This window comes from Garra rufa, chromosome 1 (genome assembly GCF_049309525.1).
Source record: "Garra rufa chromosome 1, GarRuf1.0, whole genome shotgun sequence".
Lineage (NCBI taxonomy): Eukaryota > Metazoa > Chordata > Actinopteri > Cypriniformes > Cyprinidae > Garra > Garra rufa.
Window position 1 is genome coordinate 3,734,883 of NC_133361.1, and position 10,492 is coordinate 3,745,374.

Genomic DNA, 10,492 nt, shown 5'->3' on the forward strand with positions numbered 1-10,492 from the left:
ATACTCAAATAATGTTTTAAAAATAAATTTGTTGCCACATTCAAATAAAAATTTTAAAATGCAAGCAAAGTGTCACTAATTAAAGTATATGTTTACTAATAGTCAGCCTCTACAGAGTAGAATAATCATGGCTGATAGTAAGACATGCAAACTTAAAAAAAAAACATCATAGATTTTTTTTTTGTATGATTTTACTGGTTATTATAGGAATTGTACTGGGTTTTAATGGAAAATGTAATGGTGTTATTCTCTACTGGTAATTGGTAGCCTTCTTTTGGTGGCTTGTTAAAACCTCTAAATCCTAATGGAACATGTCCCAAAACACACTACAGGGAAACATTTATGGTTTTAATGGTTAAAGGTTGATGGTTTGTAATGTTTGTAATGGTTTTTGTAGTGGAAACCATTTGAATTTCTGTGATGACTTATTTATTTATTTTTCAGCAAGAAGGGACAGTTTGGGATTTGGTCTTTTTGCCTTAGGTTTAGGAGCTAGTTTTAGCGCTAATACGCTTTGTGAAATACTCTTAGAGCAAAAAATTAGGAGTCTTAAATTTAGGATTGACACACGCATTATTTTGAAGACTTTCTCCTAAATCGGCAAGTTATGAGCTACTTTTCGCCTTTAATTAAATATAGTCTAATTAGTTACATTTAAATTAAAATCAAAGTCGAATTAAAGATTTAAGTCAAATTCAAAGCTAGTAAAATCTGAGAGAAGTAAGTCTAATAGAACTATTAGACTGTCTAAGTATACCCAGTATCAGAGTAAAAGATAGAGAGCAGAAAGAAAGAAAAAAAAAAGTGTGAAGTCTCTGATCTGCAAGGGGTGCAAGGTTAGCACTTATACCCAAAGTACCAGACAGTACATGAAGTCTATAGGTCGCTTAGTCTAATCTAGATTAAGATCACATTACTCATGTCTCAGCTCGTGAACAAAGGCGTTATAATTATTTTGCATGTTTGCCCACCAACCCAAACTTTAGAAAGGCACATTTACTAAGAAGTACTTCTTGTTCTAAGAACATCAGTCTGTGTCTGAGTTGATGATGGATATGATAAAATGTATGAAAATAACTTAGATACATAGCAACAGCATACAGTCTCAAAAGGTCAGTCAGGGTATAACTGTTAGGGCATTGAACACATATTCACAAAAAGATTACTAATGACATAAATATAATTATTCATAATACAGTTAATGATGCATAATCTTAGTTTGTTAATTTTATAAAGCTGACACATCTAATAGAAGTCTCCTATATTCACTAATACTGCATTCATTTGACCAAAAATAAAGAAAAAAAACTAATATGTATTAATGTGATTGCATGCGATTAACATAATTGTTTCTTTTTGAATATGTTTCAAAACATAATGTATTCCTGTTGTGAAAGCTGAATTTTCAGCATCATCACTCTAGTATTCAGTGTTTAAGAAACATTTATATGTTTGACATATAATATATATATGACATTTGTAACAATGTAAACATCTTAATGGCACTTTGGCAAAGTATCCTTGCTGTATATATATTTTTTAAATACTCTGATCATAGTTTTAAACAGTAGTGTATCGCTAAATTCTTTGTATTTCTTTCTGAATTCTGACATGTGCAGTAAATATTTATCCATCTTTCACAATCTACTGTATAATGTTTTGATGGCTAGATAAAATATTTTCGTTTATTTTAGTGTTTTATTTGAATATTTTATTTTGACCAAATTACTATAGATTTATGTTCTGATGCATCTGTTACTTAATTGTTCAACCATTCTATAAACTACTGAAAAATTTACTAGAGCAGCAAGTCTGTGAAGACGTTTTTACTGTTTGCTTATTTTTCCTTCACATGGTTTGAAACTACCTAAGCAGAACCAGTCTGGTGTGGTTACAACGAAACACAGCTATATGTTAGAAAAACAGGAAATCGACGGCCACAAGACAATGTCTGTCTGTACGTATACATTGTGTTTCTCACGCACTCTCGATTAGTAAGCAGATGTTTTCTTTATCTGTATCATCTTTCTAGAGGAGTCAGGGTGTGTGTACCTGCCTGCGTAGTTTGTGCGACGTATATATTTATTTATCCTATGGTTAATGGAAACCTTGATTCAAGCTATTAATTAATTATTTAACCCTCTACTTAACGCATTATAATAGACCTATTAAAAAAATATTTGACTCTTTTTCTTTTATTAGAATGGCTTAACTTAAAGTGCTGTAAAAAAAAAAAAAAAAAAAAAAAATTGGGGAATTTTTTGAAGGTACTTCATTTGTTGCCATGTGGCAACAACATACAATAGTGGATCTAACTTAGACTTTTCTAACTTAAAAGTTCCCTTATAATTAATATTTTTGTTGTTTGAAATGTTGTTTGTGTTGGTGTTGCAGTATTATAGGCTTTAACACATAATTTATAAATGACACCTTACACATACTTTCCAACAACTTTTGTTTCAACGGCTTTTCTTTCTTTCTTTCTTTCTTTCTTTCTTTCTTTCTTTCTTTCTTTCTTTCTTTCTTTCTTTCTTTCTTTCTTTCTTTCATTTTTGCTGAATATTATTGAAAACAAATATAATATTGTATTATCATGTATCATAAACATTGGTATAAAACCAAAAGCATTGCAGTTCATGAAAATCCATTTACTTCTTTCCCTTGCCATAAAACATGGTGGTTCTCACTGATATTCTGTTCCCCTAAACATATCTAATCAAAATAGCATTGCCATTAAAATTTGATTTTATCCATAATACAAATTCCATTAACATACGACTAATCAACATTATATTACTAACATTAATGTGGTTATTGTCACAACTTAAAAGATCACAGCTGACCTTGCTAACCTATTGCAATATTGCACATTTGGCAACACATACATTTGATCGATTTACAAAAAACTCATTTCATTAAAACTTTTTGGATTGGTGAATATGTCATCATAACTTCCTGGAGGTGATGTCTCTCTCTCTCTCTCTCTCTCTCTCTCTCTTTGCGCATGTGACACGAGGGCATCCTTTATTTTTATTGACGTTTTCGTTTGCATTCAACAACTACTCACAATAGATGTCAGTCTGTCAGAAATCGCGCCACAGAAAAACACTGCAAGTCATGTGACTTAACCAAAGCACATCATTGGCTAAACTAAGTTTTAACCCTCTACCGCACAGTGTTGCCATATGGCAACATGCTCTTATGTTAATTTCTCTGTCACGGTCTCTTTACGATAAACGTTCAAATTTTTTGTTGGAAAGAGAAGACCGCAAAGCTTCGGTGCTTTTATAAGCTCTGACGAACTGAACAGAGCGGTTATCAGCACAATATGATTGAAGCACTTTTTTTTTTTTTTTTGTGCACGATCGCCGTGCGAATCACCGTTTCTATTTCTATCGTGAAGCTGATGGTCAAATATGTGAGCTATTTCAATTATTTAGAGAAACAGCCACTTTAAAATGCTATGGAGAAGCATGCTTCGAAACATGTTAACTGTTTCTGATGCAGAAAAGTTAATCCATGCATTCATTGGACTATTGTAATGCACTACTGGTTGTCCTGCATCTTCAATAAATAAGCTACAAGTAGTCCAAAATGCAGCTGCTAGAGTCCTTACCAGATCAAGAAAATATGATCCCTAGTCTCCTACTACGCTACAATCCCTCACGCTCCCTAACTAGTCTCCTACCACGCTACAATCCATCACGCTCCCTAACTAGTCTCCTACCACGCTACAATCCATCACACTCCCTAACTAGTCTCCTACCACGCTACAATCCCTCACGCTCCCTAACTAGTCTCCTACCACGCTACAATCCCTCACGCTCCCTAACTAGTCTCCTACCACGCTACAATCCATCACGCTCCCTAACTAGTCTCCTACCACGCTACAATCCCTCACGCTCTCTCCTACCACGCTACAATCCCTCACGCTCTCTCCTACCACGCTACAATCCCTCACGCTCCCTAACTAGTCTCCTACCACGCTACAATCCATCACGCTCCCTAACTAGTCTCCTACCACGCTACAATCCCTCACGCTCTCTCCTACCACGCTACAATCCCTCACGCTCTCTCCTACCACGCTACAATCCCTCACGCTCCCTAACTAGTCTCCTACTACGCTACAATCCCTCACGCTCCCTAACTAGTCTCCTACCACGCTACAATCCATCACGCTCCCTAACTAGTCTCCTACCACGCTACAATCCATCACGCTCCCTAACTAGTCTCCTACCACGCTACAATCCCTCACGCCCCCTAACTAGTCTCCTACCACGCTACAATCCATCACGCTCCCTAACTAGTCTCCTACCACGCTACAATCCGTCACGCTCCCTAACTAGTATCCTACCACGCTACAATCCGTCACGCTCCCTAACTAGTCTCCTACCACGCTACAATCCATCACACTCCCTAACTAGTCTCCTACCATGCTACAATCCCTCACGCTCTCTCCTACCACGCTACAATCCCTCACGCTCTCTCCTACCACGCTACAATCCCTCACGCTCCCTAACTAGTCTCCTACCATGCTACAATCCATCACGCTCCCTAACTAGTCTCCTACCACGCTACAATCCGTCACGCTCCCTAACTAGTCTCCTACCACGCTACAATCCGTCACGCTCCCTAACTAGTCTCCTACCACGCTACAATCCATCACGCTCCCTAACTAGTCTCCTACCACGCTACAATCCCTCACGCTCTCTCCTACCACGCTACAATCCATCACGCTCCCTAACTAGTCTCCTACCACGCTACAATCCATCACGCTCCCTAACTAGTCTCCTACCACGCTACAATCCGTCACGCTCCCTAACTAGTCTCCTACCACGCTACAATCCGTCACGCTCCCTAACTAGTCTCCTACCACGCTACAATCCATCACACTCCCTAACTAGTCTCCTACCACGCTACAATCCATCACGCTCCTTAACTAGTCTCCTACCACGCTACAATCCGTCACGCTCCCTAACTAGTCTCCTACCACACTACAATCCGTCACGCTCCCTAACTAGTCTCCTACCACGCTACAATCCATCACACTCCCTAACTAGTCTCCTACCACGCTACAATCCGTCACGCTCCCTAACTAGTCTCCTACCACGCTACAATCCATCACGCTCCCTAACTAGTCTCCTACCACGCTACAATCCGTCACGCTCCCTAACTAGTCTCCTACCACACTACAATCCGTCACGCTCCCTAACTAGTCTCCTACCACGCTACAATCCATCACACTCCCTAACTAGTCTCCTACCACGCTACAATCCATCACGCTCCTTAACTAGTCTCCTACCACGCTACAATCCGTCACGCTCCCTAACTAGTCTCCTACCACACTACAATCCGTCACGCTCCCTAACTAGTCTCCTACCACGCTACAATCCATCACGCTCCCTAACTAGTCTCCTACCACGCTACAATCCCTCACGCTCTCTCCTACCACGCTACAATCCCTCACGCTCTCTCCTACCACGCTACAATCCCTCACGCTCCCTAACTAGTCTCCTACCACGCTACAATCCATCACGCTCCCTAACTAGTCTCCTACCACGCTACAATCCGTCACGCTCCCTAACTAGTCTCCTACCACGCTACAATCCGTCACGCTCCCTAACTAGTCTCCTACCACGCTACAATCCATCACACTCCCTAACTAGTCTCCTACCACGCTACAATCCATCACGCTCCCTAACTAGTCTCCTACCACGCTACAATCCCTCACACTCTCTCCTACCACGCTACAATCCCTCACGCTCCCTAACTAGTCTCCTACCACGCTACAATCCATCACGCTCCCTAACTAGTCTCCTACCACGCTACAATCCGTCACGCTCCCTAACTAGTCTCCTACCACGCTACAATCCATCACGCTCCCTAACTAGTCTCCTAACACGCTACAATCCATCACGCTCCCTAACTAGTCTCCTACCACGCTACAATCCCTCACGCTCCCTAACTAGTCTCCTACCACGCTACAATCCATCACGCTCCCTAACTAGTCTCCTACCACGCTACAATCCGTCACGCTCCCTAACTAGTCTCCTACCACGCTACAATCCATCACGCTCCCTAACTAGTCTCCTACCACGCTACAATCCCTCACGCTCCCTAACTAGTCTCCTACCACGCTACAATCCATCACGCTCCCTAACTAGTCTCCTACCACGCTACAATCCATCACGCTCCCTAACTAGTCTCCTACCACGCTACAATCCATCACGCTCCCTAACTAGTCTCCTACCACGCTACAATCCCTCACGCTCCCTAACTAGTCTCCTACCACACTACAATCCATCACTCTCCCTAAGGTCGCAAAACTCTGGACTTTTGGTAGTACCTAGGATAGCAAAGTCCACTAAAGGAGGGAGAGACTTTTCTCATTTGGCTCCCAAACTCTGGAATATCCTTCCTGATAACGTTCGGGGTTCAGACACACTCTCTATGTTTAAATCTAGATTAAAGACTCATCTCTTTAGCCAAGCATTCACATAATGTATCTCATAATCTTATACTTCAGTTACATCTGATCAAATGCACATCAACATTCTTCAGCTTGGGCTAAACACATAATTGTTGCTTGATTGGAACAGCAGCTACGCTAATTATTCTCTATTTCCATCCCGTGGTAACTAGGAATTACACAAGATTCAGTCTGGATTCAGAATACACAAGAAGAGATGATGCCAACCCCTCAGAGGACCGCCGATGATGCCAGCCCTAAAACAACAGCCAGCACTACACAATTTTGCCACAAGTTTGATTGCAACACATAATCATTATTATTAGTGTTCATCATCTGTTTGATTACACCATTACTGATTTTTACATGCATCTATTAGGGGAAAAAAATCGATTCTCCGATGCATCGCAATTCTCTCTTCAACGGTTCTGAATCTTGTTTTCTTCCTCCGCATATGCTAGAGGCGCGGCAGGCTTCCTTGCACAGAATTTACACTGTGAGACACGTGCGCATTACAGTGTGTGCTTTCACCCGCCGTGTTTTACTTAAGATTTGCTTTCATTTATGCCTTTTGGAATGCAGTACTATTAGAAGCAAGAAACTCGTGCACTGACAGACTTTCACTGACAGACTTTCAAAAAGCGCTAATCATGAGCACTGGGAGAATTCATTCACACTTATCCTCGAGAGGACCAATGTGTCTATTACACATGTGAGCATGATACAGGGTTTTACTGTATTACGATCAGGTTTACTGTACAGAGCTGGTACAGTATCGATGACAAGCACATCTAGAAAATTTATTCTCTCCTCATGGTATTGTGATTTAAAGTTCACTATACAGCTGTCATTGTGATTTATTGTGATTCATTCATTCATTCATTCATTCACTATACAGCTGTCATTGTGATTTACATTTTGCATTGCCCTTGTGGTCTTTGCTGTGCGTGAGACCTCTTAAAACAGTAAAAAGTTCAAGACACTGATGCCACAAACTGAAGAGGCACAAGCTATGCACTTTCCACTTCCTCTTACAAACCTACATCCTGCAGATAAAGAAAAAACAACAACATTGAAGCTTTGAGGGTCTTGGACACACTAAAACATTTAAACTCAAATAAGTACATACATACATACATAAAACATACTTTTTTTTCTGAACAAAAACATGGCAATGGGCAGAATTCTTTCTTCATTTTGGCCAATATACAGGGCATTTTGGCATCACTATCTGTTTTCATAACAACTCCTGGCTTACACTGGTCACATTAACAAGTGTCTAAATGACAGATTTCATTCCAAATTTTAAGTAAGCATGCAAGCTAAAACAATAAATTGTTTAGTAGTCTCCTAAAATTGGTTTACATGTATAACTCATTAAAAGATTGAGTTGAAAGATTTCTTATTCTTCCCTTTCTAGCCTGTACTCATCTAACAATGGCTGAAATATGGTATTATGAGCAGTTCCTATGTCAATCTGCCTCCTAAGGATGTATCGCTTGTCGTATTCCCCAATTGTAAGTCACTTTGGAGAAAAGCATCTGCCAAATTAATAAATGTAAATGTAAATGTAGGCAAGGTGAAAAAACTCTTTCGTTTTCTCAAAAAAAGAAAATTAATTTTACCTCATTTCTAAATGATTTTGCTGATCCATCTTTTAAGAGCAAGCGTTTGCTGAATCCCTTGTTGTAATCCAAGAGTTTGTCAAAGCAGTCGTCAGTAAAATGACGGGAACATGAGATTGGAATTGTACTGCTGAGGTGTTGTTGAAAAAAAAAAGTGTTGTTAACCACTGATTCTTTGTAGATTCATCTTTTGGAAGTGATTATAAAACAAATTTACTCTCACAGCATAGAATACAGCATCTTCTCAACATGCAGTTCAATTCAAATAAAGTTTATTTGTATAGCGCTTTTCACGATACAAATCATTGCAAAGCAGCTGTACAGAAAATGTGGGTTATTATATTAATATATTTAGTAGCTTACTAGTGGTGACTATACTGTATGTAAAGTCAATGTACATATGGTATAGATGTATGTCAAAATCCAATCCAATCCAATCCAACTTTATTTATAGAGCACTTTAAAAAGACAACAAGGTCAGCCAAAGTACTGTACACAGCCTAACAAGAGTAGGTTAAATCACAAATAAAATAAATATCAATTTAATAAAGCACAAGAATATAAAAAAATATTTTAAAATATATATATATATATATATATATATATATATATATATATATATATAAAATCAGTAATGGTGTAATCAAACAGATGATGAACACTATTAAATAGTAATGATTATGTGTTGCAATCAAACTTATAGCAATGCATTTTCTTGGAATAAAATAAAGCGTTTAAATGCTTTTAAATCTATTTCCTTTGTCTATTGGTACTGTTGATAAATTGAGGAGCATTTTTGTTTAGTAGAAGCCATTGAACACATCAGCAACTACCTCAACATGTAAAAGTAGTGTTGAACAGATAAATCACGGAGGAGACTTGACTCTTGTCTGGATGCGAGTGACAGATGAAGAAATGCTGCTATTAAAGGCTCTCAGTGAATACACTACAGACATCAATATATCATCTTTTAAATCTTAGTAATAGTTCACCCAAAAATGAAAATTAACAAAAAAAGGTTGTTTTGTAGTTACATTTGTTTATTTATTTATATATTTTTTAACAGAGCAGTTGTATAGTATAAACATGTAATACATATGCACATGACATGATTATTTTCACAAATTTGAAACAATAGTGCTATTGTTTTCAAACAAACACTTTGAAACATTGAAGTGCCACAAATGCATGCAGAACATTTTACAATAAAATCAAAAGTTATAGCTGATAGGTATAGTTATAGATAAGAGTGTATATAGATTACAAATAAATTATAGATTATAGATAAGCAGTTAAAAAAGTTGTAATTAAGTACAGTGCCTTAACATTTAAATGAACTCATTCCCCATCAGTAATTGTTCCACCACATAATTCTGTCATGATTTTGAGTTTTCCTCTCCAGACTTTAGTATTGATGGCTATTGCAATTATTTAAATTCTGTTTGTACATACATTTGAGATGAGATTGCCCCCTTAAAAATACAGGGAATCACAAACTCAGTCACAGCTCTGGATGAATAGTGAAATACATATTCCTAGGAAATTTGCAGAAGGGCTAAGCAAAAATGGAAGAAGGCTAGGCAGAAAGTATCATTTGACAAGATTGCTAGTCTATTGTGAAGGCTACAAAAGCAATACTTACAAATGTTTAATGCTGAAGCCACATTTTCAAAACTGTTCACACAGACTGCACTACCAAACAGTTGATCTCACCTCCAAAACTCACTCAGACCAATAAAACACTTCATATAGGTCTCGAAATAAGCTTGTTTCTCCATAACACAACAATTCTCAATCAAAAAACATACATTTTATTCATAACACACTGATTGAAAACAAACAAACAAACAAACAAACAAACAAACAAACAAACAAACAAACAAACAAACAAACAAAAACACTAAAAACAGGGAGCATTACATAATTAATTAACTTTTTATCTTAAGCTTGAATGATTTGTCTCACAAGTATTTCATTATTGGAGAAGAATAACATAATTTTTGTTTTGTTTTACTGACTGTATTAGAGCACAAATAATGAATGAGAAAAGCAGTATTTCCACCCTATTTCGTTATATACCAAGACAAAAACCCATCAACAGTTACAAAATTTACTTGTGAAAAAAAAGAAAAAAAAAAGTATAAAATGTTGAGGAAATATATATATATATATATATATATATATATATATATATATATATATATATATATATATATATCATCAGTCTAGAATAATGAGGTAGTGTCTGTGCAGTATTGGAGACCCAGCTGCTGCAGGAGACCTTTCTCTGTGGAGTGTGTGTGCTCTCTCTGTGTTGATGTTGGTTTCCTCTGGGTTTCTCCACAATCCAAACACATACAGGACAGGTGAACTGGAGACTGGAAGTGAGTGTGAATAT